Source organism: Antechinus flavipes, chromosome 1 (genome assembly GCF_016432865.1).
Source record: "Antechinus flavipes isolate AdamAnt ecotype Samford, QLD, Australia chromosome 1, AdamAnt_v2, whole genome shotgun sequence".
NCBI lineage: Eukaryota > Metazoa > Chordata > Mammalia > Dasyuromorphia > Dasyuridae > Antechinus > Antechinus flavipes.
The window spans coordinates 559,524,212-559,551,388 of NC_067398.1; the positions used below are offsets into that span (position 1 = coordinate 559,524,212).

The 27,177-nt window shown below is 37.0% G+C and overlaps 1 long non-coding RNA gene across 1 annotated transcript; it reads left to right on the forward strand.

The window, feature by feature from the left end:
- Window positions 1-13,794: 13,794 nt before the first annotated feature.
- Window positions 13,795-21,607, forward strand: LOC127544201 (uncharacterized). The gene is made up of 2 exons (XR_007949397.1): window positions 13,795-13,884; window positions 21,167-21,607. It is a non-coding gene; the product is annotated as an uncharacterized LOC127544201 (long non-coding RNA).
- The last annotated feature ends 5,570 nt before the right edge of the window (window positions 21,608-27,177 follow it).

A 27,177-nucleotide genomic window follows, 5' to 3' on the forward strand; every position in this document is an offset into this window, starting at 1 on the left:
CATGCTGTGAAAAAAGAAACAGAACAAAAAGGGAAAACCATGAAAAAAAAAGATAGTGAAAATGGTATGCTTCTATCTACATTCAGACTCCATCAGTTCTTTCTCTGGATATAGATAGCATTTTCCATCATGACTCCTTTGGAATTGTCTTGGATCATTGCATTGTTGAGAAGAACTCTCATTCATCCCTCTGACAACTTTTTAAGACAAGTTAAAGCCAAATTACTGAATCAGTAGAGGAGGTTTCCACATTGGGCTTTCACTATACATAATGAAATCTCAGCTCCAGATCCTCCTACCTCAAATCAACACAGAACATTTTAAGGCTTAGTAAACTTAGTAAACACTTTAGTAAACAACTAGGTGATGTGATACTTTGGGAAACATCAAATTTAATTGTTGAAGCTGAATATTTTAGTGGAAATAACACTGACCTGGAAGCCTAGAGACCTATGTTTTAGCTATGGTTCTAACATATATCTAATCATGTGACCTTGTGCAAGTCATTAAGCTTACATTTTCTCATATGTAGAATGAAGAAGTTTAGCTCCAAAAAAGCCTGGGATTCAGTGATTCTAGTAGGATGAATTAGGTCTGAAAGCTGTCCACTTCCCCTCCCCCCCATACACTCACAAAAGAGAGAGGAGTGAGTGGCAGAATATCTGGGGATGGGAAATGGAGACTTCTAGCTTTGCTCCAGTTACCTCTCCATTGTAGGAAATGCTAAAATCATCATTAGCATGTGTTCTCCATGTGGGCTACTTCTTCTTTCCTGTCTGATCTGGAAACCAGTAACTAAGGAAGCAGGCAGGCAAACAAGGGGAGTTTGGTGTCAAGCATGAACAGATGGTTGTTTGGTGATTAGTTACGTGAGGAGGGGACTAGAGGCGATGTGCTCTAAGGAAATTGCTCTACTATAGTGGCCTAGAATAACTGATTGTTTCCTGGGGTACCAAGGGGGTCATAGACAAACCTTTTGTGATATTAAAAGGTTTTTTTGACTTAGGAAAGGACTATATACATTTTTAAATACAACTTTTTAAATTTTCAAAACATATGCATAGATAATTTTCAACATTCACCCTTGCAAAACCTGGTGTGTCAAATTTTTTTTCCTTCCTTTCCCTCTATCCCCTCCTCTAGCTGGCAAATAATTCAGTATATATTAAGCATGTGCAATTCTTTTATACATATTTCCATAATTAATATGCTGCACAAGAAAATCAGATCAAAAAGGAAAAAAATGAGAAAGAAAAGAAAATGCAAGCAAACAACAACAACAAAATGAAAATACTATGTTGTGATCCATACTTAGTCCTCACAGTTTTCCCTCTGGATGCAGATGGCTCTCACAAGGCCATTGGAACTGGCCTGAATCACTTTGCTGTTGAAAAGAACTTCGAAGGATTATCCTTTTGTTTCTAAAAGGAATAAACTTCTTTATTCGATCCTTTGTTAGTATCTCTTTAAAATCAAGGCTTACTTTGATATTTAAAGGGATCTCTGATATCATTGGCTTGGGTCACAAATAAAAACTTGTCACTTGGGAGATTGTTTTTGAGAGCTGCTGTGACTGAAAAACTCATCAGGGTGTGACCAAGCTGGTGACCAGTATCTCTAAATTTAGCTGGTCTGGTCCTCGATGACAGACACGCAGTACATCACTGGATACATATTCAAAGCCTTTCCAACTTGGTTTAAGACAGGAATTCTTAGTCTCATTTGGGTTATGGACTTCTTGGGCAGTTTTGGGAAGCTTCTGGACTTTTTCTTAAAATAATATTTTCAAATGCATAAAATAAAACACATGGAATCAAAAAGAAAAGCAATGATATTAACCATGATATTAACACATAGTTGTAAAAATAAACAAACAAAACCAGAAACAAGTTTGTTGCTTCTGAGTTAATAACTCATCTTAGAAACTGATAGAATTTTTGTTCTGTCAGGAAAAACCCTGAGAATGTAGAGTTACAATCCTGATGCTATAATGCAACATTCAGAAGATTTTCTAGAGGCAAAAACAAATCATCAATCTAGAGCAGATTCTTCCTCAGTTCTAATGATCTTGTTAGTTTTTGCTATAGGGCAAGTAAATTGGTTGATCTGTGGCCTGAAAAAATTGTGATTCATTGCTTTAGTGTACTATATAAGCTTAGCCAATGAGGACCCAATCCTGGGTGCATTCACAGAAGAATTTTTGTGCTGCCAAAATGAAAGGCAGGGGTTTGTGAGCCAGTTTCTTAAAGTGTGTGATAATGTGGAATAAGGGACCTTGCCTCAATTCAGAGCTTGTGAAGTATCCTATGACTATTGATCCAAAACTATGTGTTTTCAAAATGGATGAATTTTACGTCTCAGCCTTCCTGCTGATCTCTAGGGGAAGGATGGATGATTCTCTGAGCTCCAGAGAGACAGTGGGGAAAGTGTCTTTTTCCAAAATATGCATGGTCTCTTAGGTAAGCCTGTGTCTGAGATGGGGCTGCCCTCTATTTGTCTTTTTCCCTCCTTTAATATAGGGCCTTGAAAGAGTTCAAGGAAGAGCTACCAAGGGCTGAGTCAGGGAAGAAGTCAGTCCTGAGATGACTTGCTTGACCCAGCCCTAAAATGGATCATCCTGGCAGCTTCTAAGGAATCACACTTAAAGAGGTTGCTACAAAACATTTCCACCACCTAGTTTCTTCCAGTCCTAGCACAGTCAATAGATGAGTGACTTCTTAGCTTGCAGAGATTCAACTTTGTGAGTTCCTTCGTTGGAATTTTTTGTATACAGGATGAGATTTGGTTTAGCATCTAATTTTAAAAAATATTTTATGTATATTTAATTCCCCCTCCCCCAATTACTTGTTAAACATTAAAAAATAGTTTTGAGTTCCAAATGTATCCCTCCTTTCTCTCCTCTTCCTCCTTCTTGAGAAAGTAAGCAATCAGATATAGGTCATACATACTCATCATCCAAATACAATATATATTTTTCACCACTTAATAAGCAGATAGGAAAGAGTTACAGACCATCTGAATCAGGGGAGGGCCCCTCCATATTGTATCACCACTTACTTCCTGAGGCTGCTTACCAAACTACACTTGCAGGTCAGGGAATATGCAGAACTTCCCTTGTGAATGCTCCCTTGGGCCCTTATTGACTATCCTCCCCCTCCCAATTACATGACTTAAGGAGGCTTAATTCTTCTCTAGATTTAGAAGGGAGGATAAAATCATCATTGATAGAATGGAATAATTTTCAGAAAAATTTTTTTTCTCTGTGGGACCTCTAGAGGAAAATGACTCACTATATACAATTTAAACAGTTAAAATGTCCTTTCTGGATTTAAAAAATAACAATGAGAGATCAGGAATACACGACTATTCCAGACTTTCACCTGAGATCTTAGGTTTCTTTGAGAAATAGTCCAGACACATTGCTAGGGGGCTGCTTGTGAATGTAGAGTTAATTATCAGCTTTCTCAGGAGAGCATTTAAGTTTCTACTATCTGTGTTACAAGGAAGAAAGGCTAAAGAGCAAAGAGCAAAACAGATTTTCCATTTCTGGGAGTAGGTCCTCTAAAGTCCTTTTGATACTTGATATCTAGAAAAAAGTTAAAGGTGCTGAAGAAAGGATGTTGTCTTCAAATCATGATTATCCAACTATGTATAGATGTTTCCTCCCTGCTTTATCTATTTATATTCCCCTATACATGAATGAGTAAAGAAGTAGCTACATGGACAGAAGAAATCTCAGATGTTAGATGCCTTTAAAAATAATGATAACAACTTATATAAGGGGTGTGTGTGTGTGTGTGTGTGTGTGTGTGTGTGTGTGTGTGTGTATGTCCATCCATAGATAATATGTAACTAAACTGTTTGGGATTGAGAGATCTTCCTCCATTGAGGGAACTTACCTTTGGAATATATATTTTTGTACCATTTCCACAGGATAGTGAAATCATTTCTCACAAACATTGATGGGGTATGTGTGTAATTTTAAAGATGAGTAGTTTAATGAAGGGGGCTGACATGAGAAGAGATGAGAGAAGAAGGGAAAATGACATTTACATCAAGACCATTCCAGGTCTAGTATGGGTGGAAATGGTGACTATCTGTATTGACAGTGGTCAGTACACTCATGCCTGCTAGTGATGTAATGAAAGAAGCTGATAGAAATCTTTACAACTCTGTTTATGTGTTGTCCCAAGATAATTATTACAGAAAAATTCCCTGTATTCTTTCTATGACTGAACACTCACTCCCATTGGAAACATGCTAAGAGTAACAAACATTCTAAATAAGAACTAAAAATATTTAATATTTAGCTTAATTTGTTCTAATTAATATTGCTATTCTTTATTAAATGCCTTAGTTTGACTTAGTATAAAGCCATACTTCAGTGGGGGTTCATTTTGTAAAAATGCATAGATGATTACCTCAGCAGGTCAGTGTACCTGGGTGTAGTAGAAAGGGAGCTATATTAAGAAGGCCATTGTTTTAAATTTTAGAAAGCACTTTCTTTCCAATATCCCCAAGTGGTAGCTGTAAAATGATATTAGATCCATTTTACAAATGAGGAAGCTGAGGCATGGAAAGGTAGAGTGATTTGTTTATCATAGGCAGAATGTTTATTAAGGTAAAGTGATTTGTTTATCATAGCTAATGAATGTCAGAACTAGCATTTTTAAACAAAGTACCCTTACTTATTCAAAACAAAAGCACAGAATGTTATCAGAGACATTTAAGCCTCCATGAAAAATGTGTTTATATCTAATACCTACTTTGAATAAGGTAGGTATTGGATATAATACCTCTAAACCTATCCAAGTGATCTACTTGCTGAAGATTTGTTATTTAAGACATTTGAGGTTAACCCAATGAGTTTTGCGATGCTTACTATAGGACCTTTCCATGCCATAATCTTCACTCCATTTAAGATGTAATTTTAAAACAATTTTGGTAGAACACAACAAAAACACTATGTAGATACCTTAAAATAAAAAAAAAATGGTAGTATTTTATTTTTTCCAATTACGTGTAAAGACAATTTTCAATATTCATTTTTTGAAAGATTTTGGGTTCCAATTTTTTTTCCTCCCTGCCCTCCTCCCTCCTTAAGACAGTAAGAAATCTGATATAGGTTATAAATGTGCAATCATATAAAACCTATTTCCACATTAGTTATGTTGTAATAAATAATAATGAAGAATAAAAAGGGAAAATGTGAAAAAAACAACAACCACAAAACTAGTACGCTGCATTCAGATTCCATAGTTTTTTCTCTGGATATGTATAGAATTTTTCTGTCTTGAAACTTGGATCATTGTATTGCTGAAAAAACGTTTCCTCATTCTGCTCATTTTACTCAGCTTCAGCCCACGTAAGTTTTTCCAGGTTTTTCTGACATCCCCCTCACACAAATAACTTTTTTAGAAAAATTCCATCAGGTTGTAATATTTTCCTTAGCAGGGCAAAGGAGAATATCAACTTACTTGTTAAGTGCTTTGTTACTACAGAGAAAACCTTAATGGTAAGTAGGATTAAAAGGCTCTTGGTAAATGGGGTGACAGACTGTTCCTAAGCTTGGCTACCTGCCTTTTCCCATATCTAGACTCTGAGATAGACTAAGATCTCCCCAGCATTGTGGTTATGCTTACCAGTGTCACAGCATAAAGGCATCTTTTGGAAATGAACATAATAGCTGATTATAGCTAACATTTAGATAGTGCTTCCTAGGTCATAGCCACTTCTAAATGCTTTACATTATTATCTCAGGTACTATTATTATCCCCATTTTACAAATGAAGAAACTGAATCAAAGAGAGGTTAATGTCACATTGACTTCTGATATCTATGGCTTGATTTGAATTCAGGTCTTCCTGACTAAGCCAGGTGCTCTATCCATTGTACCATTCATTAAAAACCAAAAAACCAAAGCCAAACTACATTTATTATACTTTTCATCTGTGTGAAGGAAAACACAATTTTAAAGACTTCTACAACAAGACTTCTCACATATATATAAGCTAATATTATACAAGATTATTTAAAAGATGGAAAACAGAGAAGATTGCATAACGATAATAATATCCAGTATTCACATAGTACTTTTAAGTTTGCAAAGTGTTTTATGTTATTTCAGTTGATCCTCACACTAACACTAGATGCTATTATTATCCTCATTATATAGATAAGGAAATTGAGATTGAGAAAAATTTAAGTAAATGGCATAGGATAACACAACTAGTAAGTACCCAGTTTGTGGAAGATATCCTCTTCAAGGTATGAATGGAAGAGGAATTATCTATAAGGGATGATATTTCCCAAGGGTTCTTTACTTGTGGATAATTTGCTGATTGTGCCCATTCCCAGAATATTAAAGATCCTTCTCTGTGATGTCCATGACCACTTAAAAAAGAAAAAAGAAAAACCCAAGTAAATGAATAGCATATATTGCCCAGATAGTTACAAGAAATCAAGTGAACAGTCTGTTAGAGCATCAAAACACATCTTTGATAGAAAATACATATGGAAAGTGAACAAGATCCAAGGACTTTTAACAGCGGTATGCTCCTGATCATTTTTTTTTGTTTGTTTGTTTGTTTACAAATTGGGGAACACCAATGTCTCAGAAGAATAAACATTTCTAGGGGCCCACAGTGCAATGGAGGGATACATGATGTATGGTCACAGCACATTACCAAATGAAATTCTATTTATTAAGCACTTTGCAAACTTTTCAGTGCTATATAAATACAGTTGCTATTTATTTTCTGTTATTATTATTATTAATGATGATTTAAACATGAAAATTGAATTTGGGTCAATGGAAAACCTGATGGGCTCTGAAATAGTAAGACTGGGGTCCAAATCACACCACTGAAATTCTCTATTTGTGTGAGTTAGAATTTTCAGAATGGAGAGATTTCTGATAGATAAATTCAGGAATGCAACCTCAAGATGAATGCAGTTTGTAGAGGAATGATTCCTGACTGTAATCTGACAATGACTTATACTTAGTCAGACCACATGGTCCACAATTTTAAAAATTCTTATTGATTATTGCATGATTTCTTAGAATCCTGGAGCGGTAGAACTGGAAAGAACCTTAGAAATTAGCTCTCCCACTTTAAAGAATAGGAAACTGAAACTAAGAGAGTCCCAAGTTTACACAGTAAGTTAATAGCAGTCATGTTTAGAACTCAAATCTCATAGTTTCTTGTCCATTGTTCTTCCTATTAAATGTAGCTTTTCTATTTGGTTATGCTAATTCATCTTAGGCCCTATTCCTAGTGTATATCCTTTAATTATCCTAGAAGCAGGGTTAATAGTACAATTAGAGTAAAAAACACTTCCTTTCCATATTTCTGTTTCCTCAAATGCTACTCCAAGTCCTTCTCTCAGCCTGTTAGCAATTTTGAAGTTAAAAAAAAAAAAGGCAGGGTTAAATCCATCTGTAGCTCATCACTTACTAGTTCTGTTTAGCTCTGTTTCAAGATGCACCCAAATAAGTCAGTCATTAAACATTATGAATGCCTACTATGAGTTACATATCTTGCTGAACTCTGGAGATAGAAAAACCCAAATAACAGCTCTCCCCTCAGGAAGCTCACAGTCTAATGGGATAGATAAAATGTAAAAAAACAAAACAAAACAAAACAAAAAAAAACCTGTGGACAACCTAGGTATATTCAGGAAAAAATGGTAAATAATAAAAGGAAAATACTAGAACTAACAGGGGTTGGGAAAGGCTTCCTATAGAAGATGAGGTTTCAGTTGAGACTTGTTTGTTGCCTCTCAAAGAGGGCCTTGGTGTGCAAGTAAATTGGATTTAAGCAAAAGGGGCTGTGCAAAGTCACCAGCTTTACTTCTTCCACCAAAGCCATTTGAGTCCAGAGACGAGTTGAGACATAGAAAGCCAGGGGAAAAAGGAGATGGAGATGAAGAGAAAGAACATTGAAAGCCAGTGAAAATGCCTGGAGTAGAGATGGGGGAAAGAGGAAGAAAAAATTTTCAACATAAGATTTTGCAAAGGTGAATGTTGAAAACTATCTTTACAAGTATTTGGAAAAATAAAATACTATTAAAAAAAAAAAAAGAAATGCTTGGAGTTGAGAGATGAAGGGTCTTGTTTATAGAACAGCCAGGAGGTCAGTGTCATTGGATCAAGGAATATGTGATGGTGGAGTAAGAAGAAAAAAGAGTGGAGAGATTATGAAGGAGTCTGAAGAGTGTATAGTCCTTTTGAGTCATTCTAGGAAGACGTTTATAGCTAAACAGTCGTTAGGAAGCATTTTGCAGAGAGCATACAAGAACTTTAGCTTCAAATTTCTCCCCAGGATAGCGAAAGCAGTTTCTGAGACTAAGATGGAGCCAGTCATGAAGAGGAACTGAAAAACTGGCAGGGAGGATCACAGCATTCTCTGGCAGGATGATGTTATTTGGAAACTTGGGACTGAGGGAATGCTAAGCAACATATGGATTTGTGCAGTGCTCTGTTACTATCCCACCTCCCTGGGAGGTGGGCTCCTTATCTCTCCATCTCCATTCCTCCTTCAGCAGAGCCTGCCTCTGGCCCCACACTTTTACCCTTACTATGTGACTGCAGGCAAATCCTTTGCCTCTCTGTACCTCAGTTTCCACATCTGTAAAATGAAAGAATTGAACAGATGTTCAATATTTGCCTCTAGATCTACAATTTTGTGACATTCTTATCATATATGTGAGAAAGCCCAAGCAAAGAGAGGAAACACAATTATCCAGAGAACCAGGACTAGAATCAGAGTTTTTAGACCATCACACATAGCTTTCTAAAGATGACTTTTAGGAAGCTATTTTGGGGCTCACTGAAGGGCCTGCCATCTCCTGGAGCCAGCCAGCCATGATCTGGGGTACTTGTTTAAGGCCAGGAAATCAGCAGTTGGCCAAGAATCTCTGTATTCATTTAATTGTCCCAGTCTGAAAAGGATCAAGCAGCACCCTGGCATGCCAGCATTCCAAAGACTATCCCCACCCTTCCCATTAAGGGGAGGTGGAGGAAGGAGGAGGGGGACCCTCTGGAGTGTTCCCTTATCTGGCCAGTATGGCTGGCCGCCACCTTGGTCCTTTCTCATGCATCTCTAGCTAGATCTATAGTAAACTCAATTTCCTTATAGCCCTAATTTTCCTTCTAGTTCAGAGTCTCACTATTCATCTTCACACAAATTTATCTGTATTTCTCTGGGGTGGGGATAGGGGAGGGAACTCTGTTCATGGAGTTGTTTAGTTGGAGGGTGGATCCCAGAGCAGCTGTCCTTGGGGGCTGTGGGTGAGGCTCTAGGAAGCCTCCGCTTTGAAGGGGGGTGGAGATGGAGAGATAAGAAGGAGCTCACAGCCCTGGGAGGTGGGGCAGTGTCAGAGGGCTGCCTGTGTAGTCTGGAGATTCCCACAGAACCAGGACTCCAAATGGCATGATGCTACTACGGGATGCAGCCAGAGACCTCTGTCCTTGGGCCTGCCTTCCAGCTCTTCTCACTGATTGGCTCCATCTTAGCCTCAGGGATTGCCTTCCCATCCTGTTAGACTCTCAGGAAGTCTCTGCATGTGTCTCCGAGGTGGTCTTGGCTGCTGGTTTGGGGCTCAAAACCTCCTTCAGGAAATTCAGTAGACATTAGGGTTAAATGCAAGTGAGGGAGGATGCAGCTGGGGTTCTGCAGGATTAGGGCCAGCCCTGCTGCTGGTTTTAGACAGTCACTTAACTTTTCTAAGACTGCTGGTAGTTCAGGGCTTAAGTGGGGGCTGGGGTGGCTACTTTAGGTTTATAGTTTCAGCACTTAAGGTTTAATAAATTTCTTTTTTTCTCCTGAAATTAGAGCATGTTACCATCAGGTAATGGTGGTGCTGTGGACTCAGTCATAAAATCTGAGTAATAAAACTTAAGTTATGGGCATAATTTGCCCAAGACAAAGAAAGGCATGTTCTTTTGTCACTCTCCTCCCTTCCCCATTTGATTTATAAAAATAGTATCCTATTATTAGATAATAAGAAAGATGGTATGGTATGATGGCTGATCTTGGAATGAGGAATAGCTGCCTCAGTCAAATATGGGTTGTGTGGCCATGGGGAAATCACTTAACTACTCAATTCACTTCCAGGAAACTTTGTAAGTTATAGATGAAGTGTTGCTCTGTCTTCTTGGAGGTAATTCTGATACAGGGAGTTTCCCTCTTAACACTGATAAAATCATAGCTTTAGATCAAAATATACAAAAATTATTGTGATTTTCTACTAACTGCAATTGAATTGTAATTGTGGAATATACTTTTTAAATACTTTAAAACTTTTTGAGTGTTGCAGGCTTAAAGAAATCCTTTAAAGACTGAGGTACAATTTGTTGCATAGGGTAGATTAACATCGATGAGTTATTTGTAGGAGTAATGGTTCATAAGAACCCACTTTCACTGATGCAATCTTTGTTGATAGAATGTAAAAAAGCATGTAGTTTTCAGCACTCATTTGAGAAAGGGCTCAGGAAAAGGCTAATTACTCATGATGAGTTGGGGGAGTGGTTAGTCCTTTGAAATATTTTTTAAAAGAGCTGTATCCATCCTATCTATTAGCTCCAGAGTTGCTTTATAACTTACACTGAACAATGAATGGAAAGCTAGGACAGGGATGAAATGGAGTAGGGTCAGAAGTAGAAAGGAAAAGTAGTTGGAAAGGAGAGGAGAGGCCATTTTGTGAGCAGTATGGGCCCTGAGACCTTGGCCAGATCATGTGACCTCTGTAGAGCACAAGTGGGAGTGATGATCAGTAGTGGTGCCAGTGAAGAATGTCTAAATTTTGGTAAAAAAGTTTAAGGGGAATAGAGAGAACAGAAAAATCACACAAAATTATAGGATGGAAAGTACAGCAACATAAGATCCAATGATCCTAATACTGATCAACCAGAAAGCTTTAAACTGATTCATTTTTTTTTTTCCTGTTTTGGATTGGTTTGCCCCTCCTTAGGTAGCCTAATGGATCTTTGCTCCTGAGGACTTTTAATTTTAATGTGAGACGCAGTATAGACACTGGAATGGCATTGGCCCTCCTGTGGTTCAGCAAACTCTAGACTGGTGCACATGTTGGTTAGTGGTGAGTTTCCCTTATCTCCCTTTCCCAAAGGAGGCAATACTCACAAGTATGGCTGAAATGAGCCTGCATGGAGTGGGCTTCAGGTATCCCTCTGGGGTAAGGAAGAGTTGAGAGACCAAATGACCAGAGCTAAGCCTTACATTATGCACAAAACAAAGAAACCTTTATGGTCTGTCTGCCTAAATGGCAGGGGCTACTATCCATGAACATCCTCCAGCTCCCAGTGGCGTGTAATCACATCTGCTCTACAGGCTGGGGACTTTCCTCTTGAAATTCTATCAGCTCCCAATGTGTGCTTCTGTCAGGTAGGCCTGGCCATTGTCCACCACACAAATCTAAATCTCTCTGCAATATCTATTCATTCTTCCAAGTTCTGTTCTCTGGGGCCAAGCAGAGTAAGCCTAACCCTTCTTTCTCATGTCAGTGAAATATTGAAAACAAATTTCAGCTCAAATTTACCTAGCATCATGAGGACTTTCCTCCACTTACTGATACTTTCTCTCAAAATTAAACTTATTCCTATATAACACACACCCACCCACCCACATCTACACACACACACACACACACACACACACACACACACACACACAACTTATATACACTTGTTTTGACCAAATTGTCTATAAGCTCCTTGAAGTTAGATCCTGTTTCATTTTTTTTATTATTTTCATTATTTCATCATTTCATTATTTTCATTATGTACCTAGTACAGCCCCTGATGCATAGATTTTTTAAAAAAAATGCCAGTTGATTAATTTACCCATAAATTTTTCCTTTTCCAAATACTACTATTTCTACTACTACTGCTGCGCTACTGTTATTGCTACAACTATTATAGTTACTATTATTGCTACTACTATTACTATTTTTATTGCTGCTACTGTGGCTAATATTACTACTATTGTTGCTATTGTGGCCACTACTACTAATATTGTTGTTGCTGCTGCTGCTGCTACTATTATTACTACTTTTGCTACTGTTGCTGCTTTTACCACTTTTGCTAATACTGCTGTTCTTCCCACTGCTTCTACTACTACAACTAGTTAGCTAGCAGGTGGTCAGACTTCTGGGGATGAACTTCTCCATATCTAATTAGGCTGGTCCTTGGGAAGTAAATGTTGGGAGATGTTTCTAGGATCATATGCAAAACAAAACCTTTCAAGTTTGGTAGAATTTACCAGAGTTTATACTTCTACTGGCATAGTATTTGAGCACCTAGAGCCACTTCTACTTCACAATTAGACACTGGATTAGGATTGTACTACTACTTGCAATGCTGTTAGCTAACATTTATATAGCACTTTAAGGTTTACAAGCCACTTTGCAAATGTTATGTCATTTGATCTACACAACAACCCATTGAAGAAGGTACTTTTTTATCTGCATTTTGCAGATGAGGAAACTGAGGCAAACAGCTTAAGTGACTAGTTCAAGATTACAGAGCTAGTAAGTATCTGAAGATGGATTTAAATTCAGGTATTCTTGATTCCAGGTCCATTGCTCTATATACTAGAGTACTTAAAATGTCTCATGAACTTAGAACTCTTCTCTATCTTATTTATTTTGCTTTGGAGGCTCTTGTCTTCTAAAATGTGTCTTCCAAAAGTAGACACATTAGTTCAGATATTGCAGGACCAGGGTAGAGCAGATATGTAGAAGGGCTATCATTGCCCTAGCTCTAAACAGTAGGCTTATCTTATTACAGGCCAACATTGAATTAATTTATTCTCCAAAGGAGGCAATAGCTTTGGTCCTGGATAATAATAGGAACTAGCATTTATATTGTACTTTAAGGTTTTGCAAAGTTCTTTGTATATATTTTATTTGGTCCTCACAACAATCTAGTGAAGTGGATATTATTATCCTTATTTTAAAAACGAGGAACTCAGGTTTTTCTGACTTCAAATCCAGTTCTCTATCCATACCACTTGGCTCCCTTTTTGTTGTTATTCAGGCATATCTGACTGCATGACCCATTTGGGGACCCCATTTGATTTTTTTTTTTGGCATAGAGACTAGAGGGGTTTGCATCTCCCACCCCTTTTGTAGATGAAGAAACTGAGGTAAATAGGATATAATGATTTGCCCACTGTCACACAGCTATTAAGTGTGTGAAGCTGGATTTGAACACAGAAAGATGAGTCTTCCTGTCCCCAGAGCAGGCACTATATTCACAAGTGTCACCCAGCTGTACAAATTCCTCTGTCAAAGAATTTTCCCATATAATTACCAATGAACTTGGTTGAGAATTATCAAGAATGGTCAAGTTGAGAAGTGGTAAGAGCAATATAGTTGCTTATTAATCAGTATTTAGACTCATAACTGAGAACTGGAAAAAATGATTCTAAAAAGAGGGTTCATAAATTTTTTTTTTTGGTTTCTTGGACTGCTCAAAATAAAATTTTTAAATAATTAAAGGAAATGATAAATTTTAGTTAGGAGTTAGTGAAAGGTTTAAATTGTTCTGGACCAAGTTCATAGAATCCTTGAAATCTATTTACAGACTTCTTGGGAATATATAGAAGAAATTCCAAGAAGTAGATGAAATCTTCTTCCTCTATTTAGATAGAATTTCATTCTAGAAGGCTATGATATGGTAAGAAATTTGTTCAGCTAAAAGCCTGGCATGACTTAAAATGGAATTATTATCAAGACCATAATGCCTGTCTGTCTATTTTTATTGGCAGCTAGTTGGTATGATGGATAGAATGCTGGACTTGTGAACAAGAAGACCTTCATTTTTATCTTACCTCAGATATTTACTTAACTGCTGAATCCTGGGTAAGTTTTCTGACTTCTCTTGGACTTAGTTTCCTCATCTGTAAAAAGAAGATAACAATAGTACCAACCTCACATTGTTGTTGTGAAGATCAAATGAAATAATATATGTAAAGGTCTTTGCCAATCTCTAAATACTATATAAATGCTAGTTATTATTATTGTATAAGTCCTCTAGGGTCCACTTATGGGATGGAAGTGACTTAAATACTATATTAATAGAGGTGCAAACTGGCAAATTTTACCAATCTGGAAAGGCTTTGTACACACACACACACACACACACACACACACACACACACACACACACCACATACATGTATATACATATATATACATGCACACACACATATACACACAGACAGACACACATACACACATACAAACATACGCACTAATGACCTGACTTAAGGAGAATCATGAGTATGAAGATAGGCAGAAAAGAATTTTAATTAAATTGTCCTTGTTCCTGGAGTTCAGACTTAGGAACAAGATTGAGTTTTTATAATGTATAAAACTTACAGCTTTTTTGTTTCTTATTATCCACTCACCTCCTCCACCACTCCCTGCTCCAAGATTTTTTTTTTTCACTCAATACTTCAATACATATTTACTAAATACCTACTATGGTCAAACCACTAGGGCTATATTTGCAAAATCCCAAACAGATTCTAACCTCAAGGAACTTTTAAAAAAACATTTCAGTGGTTGGTGTTTTTATTAGGGATTATTTTATTGAAAAGATGCTATATGTGGCTGGTTGGAAATGAGGAACCTAGAAAATAAAAGGAATATAGTAGCATCTAGAACCCAGTAACCAAAAGGTTAATAGTCCTAGCCATTCAAATGCTGCCAATTGCTGCAGAAGAGAGGCCTGAGACAGGAGAGCCTTAAGAAGATAGGAAATGCAGAAAAAAGGCAAAAGACATGTTTGACCTCAATGGGCTTGCAGTCTAATGGGAACATTAGATTAGAACAACATGCAAACAGAGGAAATACTTAACAGAAGAAGGCATTAGAATTAAGAGGAGCTGAGGAAGAGTTCCAGTACAAAATGAGACTTTAGTTGTAACTTAAAGGAAGTTAGGGAGGTCAATAAGTATCCAGTGAAAGAATGTGTGTGTGGCACCATTTTACGATCTATGATACAGTATAATGTAAGCTATTAATAATAATGATGATAGCAGTGAAAATAACTGTTAATATTCAATACTCTATGAAAAAAGAAACCACAGTGACTTTTAATGTTAAGATGCTGAAGATGAGACTAACTCACAGGAAAGATTTTTGATTCCAAAATAGGAATTGAGGGTAGGTTATAAACTTTTAAATTGAATCCAAATCTATGAATAAAACTAGAATCACAATAGGTTTATTACAGTTAAGACCTGGGTCCTATCTTTTACAAACATTATTTCTTTGGATCATTATTGATGTCCTTGGTTTCCTTTACATTCCAACTAAAGTCCCATGTTTTACTGGGAACCTTCCCTATCTCCTCTTAATTCTAGTGCCTTCTTCCATTAACTATTTCCTATTTATCCTCTCTATAGCTTTCTTTGTATATATTTGTTTGCATGTTGTCTTCCCCATTAGATTGTAAACCCATTGAAGACAGGGACTTTCTTTTGCCTTTTGCCTTTTGTTGTTGTTGTATCTACAATGCTTGGCACATAAAAAGTACTAAATAAATATTCATTGATTGCTATTTTGTGAGGCTGAGGTAGGGCAGCTTAGTAGTTTTCTTTGGGTTGCTCTCTCTCTCTCATAACCTATATGAGATTGAGAGGAGGGAAAATCTCTTCCCTTTACAAGCATGTGTCAGATCACTGCCAGGCAGAGAAAGTCACACCCAATTCAAGAAATGCCATCGGCATAGGCATTTGCTATGCTAGTAGATAACAAAGTTATAGGCTTGCAACAGGAACCACACCTGCCTTTGCAGGCCATGTGGTAAGGATAAAGGATGCTGTAGCATGGTATATAGTTATACTGTTGAGGAGGAATTAAAACCTGTATTGATGTAGATGGGCACACATTGATTAACGCATGCCCCATTCTTTGAACAAGTTTGCCCAGACTGTCAAAGATATTTTGCAGCACTTTATTGCTGCTTGTGATCCTATTAGATCTGCCTTTCCATAAAGCAGCCTTACTAGGTTAAGTCACTCTTGCAGGGAAACTGCAAATATGCAAATAAGAGGATGTGCAAGGATTATTTTCCCAAGGGAAATTTCTGCCCATAGTATTCCTTATTACCAGCTGTAATCTGAATTGATATCCTTTGAAAAAATTCAATTGCAGGAAGGAGTGTCCTTTCTGTTCTAGAGAAAATAGAGAGCTCTCATTGGGAGATCTATGGGTTTGTCTTTTTCTGGAAACAATGATTTTAGTTGGTCATATTGCTTAAGATGAAATAGAGAATGAACTATGACATTAGATTAGTTAATCAAGGTTATGAAAAAAAGTGTGTCCTTAAGGTTCCCCGTCACTACTTTTAATAGACTACACCTGAGGAAGACAACTTCCAGGCAGCTTGTTGGAAAAGTTAAAATTCCCCAAAGGTTTCAGTTCCCTCCAATTTCAAGCTCTGTTTTGTCTCCTGCACACATCTGAAGCCTAACATGAGGAAAAAGTATCATGTTAGGCATTTGAACATGGAGAGTAAAAAACTTACTCTCCAACTAGAAGGTGATTTTTTGTTTTATTCTCATCAATTATAAAATTGAGAGTTTGTTGAAGCAAATTTGCATATAACACATTCCTTATCATCTCTATAATAATAATTTGGCAACCTATAACTTTTTTAAACTGCCTCCCTGAGAAAGTTCTTTAAAAACTTAGCAAACTTCCTATAGAACATTTTTAAACAACAAATTTAAATATATTCAAATGCAATTCACCAAGCATTTATTCAGAGCCACACTGTACCATACTGTGAAGATTTTAAGGACAAAAAGAAGATTGTATTTCATTCTAGAAGCAATAGGAAGCTACTGCAGTTTCCTGAAGAGAGGAATCCCATGGTTGGCTGTATTAGATCAACTGGAAGTAGGAGAAACTATAAGCAGAAACCAATTAGGAGGAATAGTAATAATCCAAGTTGAAGCTGATGACTTGAAGAGGATGTATGAGCAGAGGGATGTGGATAGATGTAGGTACTGCAGAAACACAGCCAATAGTTTTGGGAGATGAGGCTTAAAAAATGATGGCACTAAAGATAACAGATTGTGAAGCTGGATTAGAAGAATGATGCTATTCTTGACAAACAGGATGATTAGGAAGGGGGAGGAAGTTGAGTGGAGTGGAACCTGAGTTCAATTTTGGACAGGTTTTGTTTGTGATGTCTATAAGATCTGGATAGAACTATTCAGTAGGGTGTTGTGATATAGTACTAGAACTCAAGAAAAAAAGGATGAATATGAAATTTCAGAGTCAGCTGTTTAAATATGACACTAGACTCCCTGGGAGTTGATGAGATTACCTTGAAAGTGGGTGTATAGAAAGAAGAGAGTTCAGGAGAGATTGGGCTTTGCCTGATTCAAAAGGAGAGATAACAGTTATCCACTGTTAGGATAGGAAAAAGGAAGAACAATTAGAAGAGTTGGAGGAGAATGGGAATAGAGTGGTGACTCCAAAACCCTTGGTGGAAAGTATCTAGGAGGAAGGGGAAGTCAATAGTATCAACCCACAGAAAGGCCAAGAAACTTGAGGACTAAAAAAGGTAACTGAATTAAGCAATTAAGAGATTGTTAGTAAAATTGGAGAGAACAGTTTTCCTAAAGATGTTAAGCATAAAATTTTATTTTTATTTTTTTCATAGTAAATTTATCTATTTTTAATACACATTTCTTTGTGAATCATGTTGGGAGAGAAAATTCAGAACAAAAGGGAAAAACCATGGGAGAGGAAAAAAAGAGAAAAAAGAAGTAAACATAGCATGTGTTGATTTACATTCAGTCTCCATAGTTTTTTTTCTTAGATGCAGATGGAATTTTCTATCCAAAGTCTATTTGGATTGCTTTGGATCACTGAACCACTTTCATAGTTGATCATCACACATTCTTCTTGTTATTGTGTATAATGTATTCTTGGTTCTGCTTATTTTGCTCAGCATCAATTTGTGTAAACCTTTCCAGGCCTTTTCTGTTCCTTCCCCCCCCCCTCCCCCTGGCAATTGGGGGTAAGTGACTTGCCCAAGGTCACACAACTAGGAAGTGTTAAATGTTTGAGATCAAATTTGAACTCAGGTCCTCCTGACTTTAGGGCTGGTGCTTTATCTAGTGTACCACCTAGTTGCCCTCCAGGCATTTTCTAAAATCAACTTGTTTATCATTTTTTTAATATAACAATAATATTCCATTACCTTCATATACCACAACTTCTTCAGCTATTCCCCAATTGATAGGAATCTATTAATTTTCCAATACTTTGCTACCACAAAAAGAGTGAGTATAAAACTTTATTGAGGGGAACTATATATAACATGAGCAGCATTCAGAGAGATTGGGAACAGCTTGGGTCCCTGGAATAAGGTGCCCAAACCAGCAAAGCCTGGTGGATTTGTGTAGGATTTTTTTATCTGGGTCAAGCAGGAATGGGTATTGAGGAGAGGGTGTGGGGAGTCTGGTTTGAGTGTGCAGATCAAAGTTTGGAGGTTTGGTGCTGATCCATGTTGAGGGGAGACCTGAGAAATTAGCAGAATAGTGGATATCCACTCCCCCCTACAGGCAAGAAAAGGGACTTTTGGCTGTTACTGCAGCCCTCTCTGGCTTGGTGACTCAGGGGATTTGAGTTTCCCTGGCTTCTTCATTTAGTGGGTGGGGAAATCTCTTCAGGTCCTTACAGGCCTGAGTAATGGTGCTGGATTAGAAGAGCAGGAGGGACAAGGTGATTGATTGGTGGTTTCTGTGAGGACCAAAAATAGGGTTAGGAAGGGTGGGGCACACTAGGAGAGATGAACAGAAAATTATAAGCAGAAGAATTTCAGAAATCTGGATTGTAGATGTGGAACACTTAGGGGCAAAGATGAGATATTAGACATGATATTTCCTTCCCTCTAATCCCTATATGTGGCTAAAGTGATAAAAGTACAGGCCATTTAGCATTGATATTATGAAGCCAGATTTTCTTGAGAGGTATTTAACATGTTTATTGAAGTCCCCAAGTATTAAGACAGAGTTTGAGATAGGAAGTCAGTGAACTGGGAACTGAACTCTTTGAGAAAGACTAAGACTGACAGGGTAGTAAATCCTACCAGGATTTAGATAGAGCTATATATTTGGATGGATATGTTTCAGAATGATGGTAGAAGGAGAAGATCTGGAAGTGGCTGTGGGAGGGTTAGGACTACATCTACCTTTTCTCTGAGCTCAGTGAATCAGTGGATAAGAAAGCAGATATATCTAATATTGGACAATGTGGCCAGGAATGCAGTGTCTTTTGAGTAGAGGGAAGCTATAAAATTGCCAATCCTTGGAGGAATTAGGAGATAGGAGTTCTAATATGAAAGGCTTTTCCTTAACAATAGACTGGGCTTCCTGACTACACAATGGTTAAGGAAGGCAGGGCAAGAAAGCTGAGGCTAAAGCAGATGAAGATGAGGGAATGGGGATTTTCATCTTGGCTATCTTTGATTCTGAATCCCTGGGATTCAGGAAGGAAGAGGAGAGAACTTGTGAGCCATAGGTCAATAGACAGTCACATTCTTGCCAGTAGCCCAGGGAACCATGCCTCAGGGCTCAGCTAGGACACACATTTTTGAAAAGAAATTTAAACCAGCTTCATGACTAGGATAATTGTACCATTCATAAGGTCATATGATTTAAAACTAGAACGATCCTTAGAAATCATATGGTTCTACCATTTCAGATGAAGAAAATTGGTTTCCAGTGAGGGGAATAACTTGGCCCACGTGGCAAAATGCTTATGCAGAAAATACTGTGCTAGGGACTGGTTGAGATACAAAGTTTAGATAAGCAACAGTGCCTGTATTCATGGAGCTTACAATATAGTATCATTCTGTAGCCCAGGGAAATGTGTGTAATAACTAACAAAAATAAAGAGTAAATGCTATAAGGAACCATCATTATGATGGACAGAATGCTAGATTGGGAAGTTAGAATAACCTAAATTCAACTTCTAGTTCTTGACTACATGATCAAAGATAAGTCACTTAAACTCATTGAGCCTCAGTTTTCTTATCTATAAAATAGGGATTATATGTTACATCAACTTTACAGGGTTATTATGAGGCTCAAATGAAATGATGTCTATAAATTGTTTTATAAATTTTAAGGCCAATTATTGATATTAATAATAAATCCAATCCATAAATCCCACTGGCCTAGCTAATCAGCAGGCAAATGGAATCTCAGAGTGGCTTCTTATAGATCATGTTGGAACATCCTCTCTTGTACTAATTACAGGGGAATATGTGCCAATGTAACTCTTTTTCTGCTCACATATCTTCCTGCAAATATTCTTCAAACCACTTCTCTTATGCAAATCTTCCTTGGTAATACTGCTTGTCAAAGCCTATTCATGCCCTCCATGTGCTTTTCCATTGTTGGGTACCTACAACTTTAAGTCATTAGAGACTGCTAATCCATGACTCACCATCCTAAAGCATTACTGAAAGAATGTTGGTTTTAAAAAGGTGGGCATTTTTTCTTTTAAAATTATTTTTTATTGATGTGATTTGTTTCAGATTGCCCTTATATAGCATTCCTCCTTCCTCACCCAGAGAATCATGGTTTATAATAGAGAATAAAAAGAAAGAACCAAAGAAACTCAACAAAACTAATACATTGGCCAAGTCCAGCTTTTTATTCAATGTTTCATGCTTTTGAATTCATATCTTTACAAAGAAGCAAAAAAAAAAAAAACCAAACAAGCAAACCAATAAACCTGATACTTCTTTAAAGCAAGCTTGGTCATTCTAATGATCCAGTGTTGACTTTCAATTTTTTTCTTCCAATATATTGTTATAGTCACTGCATATTTTCCCCAGTTCTACTTACTTCTCTTTGCATCAGTTCAAACTTTTTCTCATGCATTTTTTTTTTCGGCAATTGGGATTAAGTGACTTGCTCAGGGTCACATAGCTAGTCTAAAATTGGATTTGAATACAGAATTGGTACTCTATTCCCTGTGCCACTTAGCTGTCCTGTTTCTCCATATTCTTCATGTTAATGGTTTCTTATGAGACAATAATATTCTGTTATCTTTATATACCACAACTATTTAGCTATTCTTCAAACTAGTGCATCTACTTTGCTTTCAGGTACTTCCTACTACAAAAAGTACTGCTTGGCTGATTTCAGAAAATTCTAGAGAAAAGCCTGGAGAGACTTACATGATCTGATAAGTGAAATGAGTAGAACCAAGAGAACATTGTACACAGCAATAACAAGACTATATGATAATCAATTGTGTTGGATTCAGCTCTTCAACAATGAGGTGATTCATGGCAATTCCAATAGACTTGTGATGGAGAGAGCCATCTGCACCCAGAGAGAGTAGTGTGGGGACTGATTGTGGATCGCAACATAGTATTTTTACCTTTTTTGTTGTTATTTTGCTTGGTTTTTTTCTTTTTTTCTTTTTCTCTTTTGATCTGATTTTTCTTGTTGCAGCATGAGAAAATGTTTTGAAGAATTGTACACAGTTAAACTATGTTGAATTACTTGCTGCCTAGGGAAGGAGGGAAAGGGAGGGAGAAAAATTTGGAACACAAAGTTTTCCAAGGATGAATGCTGAAAACTATCTTTGCATGTATTTTGAAAAATAAAAAGTTATTATTATAAAGCTATTATTAAAAAGTACTGCTATAAGGATTTTGATGTATATTGAACGTTTCTTTCTATCTTTGACTTCCTTGGATCATATTTTGGTTGGTGGGATCTTTAAATCAAAAGATACTGAATTTTAGTCATTTTCTTAGAACTCTTTCATATCCATTCAGGCCATCATTCCAGTCTGTCAAGATCTTCCCAGGCCTCTGTTTTGTTATTTGATGTATTTGTTTTCCTTCTCAGTTCTTTGTCATACACAAATATGATAAAAGGAAGTTCAGGACCCAACAAACTAAATTTCCACGGACAATTTCATGTTCTAGCTTAAAATATAACTTCTGGGTGATTTCTAGCGTAGCTCATATAACCTCTGAAATCCCAGCTCCTACTTGTACATTAGCAACCTGGTTCCCTAGACAGAGACTGGCTATACCTTCCTATCAAAATTCTAGAGGTCTTCTTGAGTTGGATTGTCTTTATATAGTGCCATTGGCTTGCGCTCAATTTTCCCAAAATGAAATACCAGTTACAGTTAGTATCAATATCCTCAGCCAGGGCCAGGGATTAGCATGCCAACATCACACAACCAATTCATACCAATTAGCTTTCAGAAAGATATATTCAATGAAAAGATATAGCAAGAGTCAAAGTATACAAATCTGAGTAGTGAAAGTCCAATCTTTATGAGCATCCACAGTGTGTTCTGCCTGATGGCAAAGTCCATATTTACTTTGGAGAATATGACCCCTTTCCATAACCAAATGAATATTTTCTCCTAAAGTTGGGGAAAATATGCTACCTTAATCCTAGGAGTAAAAAGGCTTATTCTTAACATAGTTTCTACAAAGCATTCTCTTTCAAGTTCACGGAAGAATGTAATATAGCTCTCTTATTGCAGTAAAATGGTAATTGAGTCCTTTCATTGCTGGGTTTTATAGATTCTACCTCAAGGCTGTCCTGATGCTTCATTCTATTTGGCTGCTGGCTACCTCTCTGTCTGGTTGCTTTCCCCACCTTTCACAAAATCCACCCAAGAGCAAGATTAAATAGACACAACAGAGACAGAAAACAACCAGCATCATGTGCTCATGGCTTCCTGGCAGCTCCAGGTGAGACAAGGCTGGAGGCCCCTCCCTTACCCAGAGGCCCATAGCACTTTGTCCTTCCTGCTCATATCAAGGAAGGAAAGAAATTGAGTTGACTAGGTGGAAGTCTTTTGTATGCAAGTCCAGCAATTATTTGAAAATCCATTCTTCACTTCATAATAAATAGACAGGAAATAGGCAAAACATAATTCTGCTTGCTTTGAGAGCAAGACTCTATTACATGTGCCACCAAACAAGCTTGGGATTGATTTGATTAGTTATTTTTCGTTAACATCAGATTTCTCCTTTGGTCATTTTACCAGATTTAAGGCTTAAAGTATCATGATTCATACTGAGAGATACTGGGGAATTTACAGCATCCTGGTAAATGTATTCATGCACACAAACACACACACACACAATGTGTGTGTATGGATATATGTGCACACACAACATATATGCAATTCATATATATTCAAATCCATATAATAGAAATATAAATGCATGGTTTTAGAAATACATTTAACGTGGTATTTTTAGCACTCCTTTTTTTTTTTTTTTAAACTATCTTACTCTCATTTTCTCCTTTTCCCTTCTCTTGTCCTCTTCCCTTCTTTCCTACCTTTTGAGTAGCCATTATACCTCCAAGCAGGGGAAATTGGCTTCTTGGGGAAAAATACTGTAGAAACATTTGGCAGGAAAGAACATCTGTTTTTGGATTATAATTCCCACAGTTGTTAAGAGATCATAGATGCGAAGCTGGGAACAATTGCTAACCTTTCTAGTGTTTAGTAAAAGACCAAAATCCTGCCTGAATTCTATGTCTAACCCTGCCTTAAAGTTTCATCCCAGATCAGGGTGCCTTGAGGCACCCACAAAACTACTACAAGAGAAAGGAATTAACAGTAGCTGCTAGTTTCCTGTCAAGGAGCCAAATGAGCAAGACTGAACCTAACAGGCATTTCCCAGGGGAGATGAACCCAACTAAAAAGCCTGGGACCAGTTTTCAAAGTCAAATTATTTTACATATATATATATATATATATGTTTGGAGAGGGTTCATATCTGCCTGGATGCCAGCCAAGGGTCTGTGAACACTGTGATATTGGTATACTAGGGTGAGGCTCACTGCCATAGCAACAAGCTAGATTTCCTGAGAAGTGATCAGCAGGAGAAAACATGGTTCCACCTGATTCTAGCATCAGGGCTGAGAAAAAGAAAAGGTGAAAATTCCATATCCTTGTTCATTATTATTGCTGCTAGGCAACATAAAGCATCCTCTAATCCCATGGGTCTGACTGAGAGGTCAAGGAAATTTCTACAGCTTCTCCCTCCTCTCCTGCTGAGCAGATGTCTAGGATTTTAGTGACAGAATGACTATACTTAACCTGTTAGCTTATTTAGTTCAATTTAGTTTAATTCAGTTTGATGAGAATTTATTGAGAATCTATTAAGAGCTAAGAGGCCATAAAACTTAGTTTACAGAAAATTGAAGTTAAAATTAGGAAGACCTGAGATTGACACATACCATCTCTGTGACTTGACTCTGTCAAGTCATCTAAACTCTCATTGTCCCAGACAACTCTTAAGTGTGTAAGTTGCAGAATGGGTGATGATTCATGTTGGTAGAGGGATTATCCTTATAGAAGTTTGCTACATGAATCAAATCATAGGTATGGATGGACTCTCTTATTTTCTCACAAATTCTTTCTCTCTCTCTTTCTCTTCTCTACATTATCTCTTTCCCCTTTCACACATTCTGTTTTTCTGATCTTTCTTTTTCTCTCTCTTTCTTCTCTCGTTCTCTGCTTTCTTTCTGTCTCTTCTCTATTATATTTCTCCTTCCCTTTTCCCCTTCTCTTTATGTATGTATCTATATATGTAATATAGGCATACACACACATACTAAATAGCAGAGACATCATCTTGCCTATACAAGTTTATATGATCAAAACTATGTTTTTTATTTTTTTCTTTCAGTAGCAATGTATGGCTCTGAGAACTAGACTAGAAGGAAAACTAAGCACCTCAGAATAAATACTTTTAAATTGTGATGGTGGAGAAAACTTTTGAGAATTGCTTTAGATAGCAAAAATGTCAAGTTAGTCAACATGTAAACAAATTAATTTAGGCTATTCACTGGTTGGCCATTTCTTTTATGTCTTTCCCAGGCCTATTCTTTGAATCATCTATTCAGTCAGGAGCCCATTTTGTCAGTGTTTCTCACTTTTGGACAATATGTCCTCAAACCCAAACAGTTTGTAATTAGAATGTAGAAAAAAATGTCATAGATTAGATGAGCTCTGAGTTTGAAGCAAATAGAAAGTCTACATGTACTAAGCAATTTGATTGCAAAAAAAAAATGATAGGAAACCAAAGACTTTGATTCTCTGGTTTCTACTTAGATTTCTATCCACATGGACTTTGTCTTTCTGTCTGCAGGGCTTTTTCTCAGTTTCCCAATAGTCTATCTGTAAAAAGGTCCTGCCCCTGGATGAAAAAATGAAAAGGTGCTTGATGAAAGTAGGGACAGTGCTATATAATGCACAAAGATCTCCCCATGTCCCTCCTAAATAGTCACTTTAGTTCCATCAATCCCTTATTGTTGAGGTCTAGAGTTTCTTGATCTGGGCAATTTTTCAAGTTGCAAAAGGAAAAAAAAAAACTAGTAATAGCCATAGAAGTTCCACTATCCACTGTCCGCTGGAGAAATCAGGTTTCTGTAAATGATTATTATTAATTTTTTTTTTTTTTTTTTACTTCTAGCCATACCTACCATCCTGATTGCGGTGTGGCTACAACTGATCCAGAAGGTGACTTGAGTATCTAAGCGCTGTAAAACCTAAGGAAGAGCTAAGTTGCTTTTGACCAGGAAATCAAGTGTGACAAAAAAACAAAAACAAAAAAAAACAAAACCCAAACAGATTATACTCAGCCTGGAGGGAGAGAGAATCCAATATTTTCTCTTCTAGTAGATGGCTCAGTGTATACTGTGTCAGACTTAGAGTCGGAAAGACCTGTGTTCAAATGTAGCCTCGGACTACTGGGCAACTTGTGTGACTCTGGGGAAGTCACTTAACTATTTGTCTCACTTCCTTATTTGTAAAATGAGTTAGAGAAGAAAATGGGAAACCACTCCAGTATCTTTGTCAAGAAAACCTTTAATGAGATGGTCAAAGAGTTGGACGTAACTGAACAACAACACATTATTAGTAATCTTTATAGCTACCAGAAGCCCCTCAAAACACAATCACTATCCTTCTGAAGGATTCAACTCTTTACAACTAGATCCAATCTACTTTTTAGTCTCAATATATATCACACAGCTTCTTAAAATCTATAGTCTAACCAAATAAGTCTTTCTTATACCAGCATTCTATCTTTCTACCTTTGCACTGGCTGGCCATATCCCACGCTTGGAATGTTCTTTTTCCTCACTTCTAACTCTTCGAATCCCTTCTTTCCTTCCATAAAGTACAATTTCCCCCCAAGTTAACATATTTTTAATGAATAACCATTAGATGTATAAGATTGTGTTAAACCTCCTGGGAGACACAAAAAATTTTCAAGACTCAAAAGTCCAAGATAAGAGTTACTGAATATTGAAGGATTTAAAAGCCTTTCCCAATCTCTCACTCTGCCCCTGACTGCATGTCCTCCCTCCCTTACCTGTTGAGGTATGGATCGTGGCAGGAAAATGGGTTGGTCTCCTAGTTCTCCAGAACACCAAGTTAGGGTGGGTTAGTAGCGAGAAACGCTACACAAAAGGCTGTGATAAGAAAAGGCTTTTATTAAAGAGAGAGATACCAAGATATTCTCTTGGTGGACAATGTTAAAGAATCGCCCAAGACATTTTCTCAGGGCTTATTCTTATACAGAAACAAAACAATTTGAGTTTTACATCCGAAAGGAACATACTTGAGATAGGTTGTGGGAAAGGAGTCTTTCCCAAGGAATGTAGGTTTTGCATCCAAAAGGTGCATAATGTATGGGAACAGAATCTTTCCCAGGGAATGCAGATGCTCTTCTGGGGGAGGCTGCATTGTCCTCATCATTACCTATTTTATATTTTATTTATATTTTATTCACACACATATCTCTGTATATATGTATATATATGTGCATATAATGTATGTACATATGTACATATATATACCACCTTCTCAACATAGGCACCCTGAGAATAGGGATTGTTTCATTTTTGCCTTTATATTCTCAGCACCTAGCACAATGCCCTGCACATAGTAGACATTTAATAAAATGTCTATTTCATGACATATTGATTCTTGGTCTTCTTCACTACAAGATTTCCTTTATATAATAATTTTCTGTATGGATAAAAAGTTTATGATAAAAATTTAATACTATAAGTACCTTAAGGACAGAACATTTATTTATCATCAACCTTTTTGCAC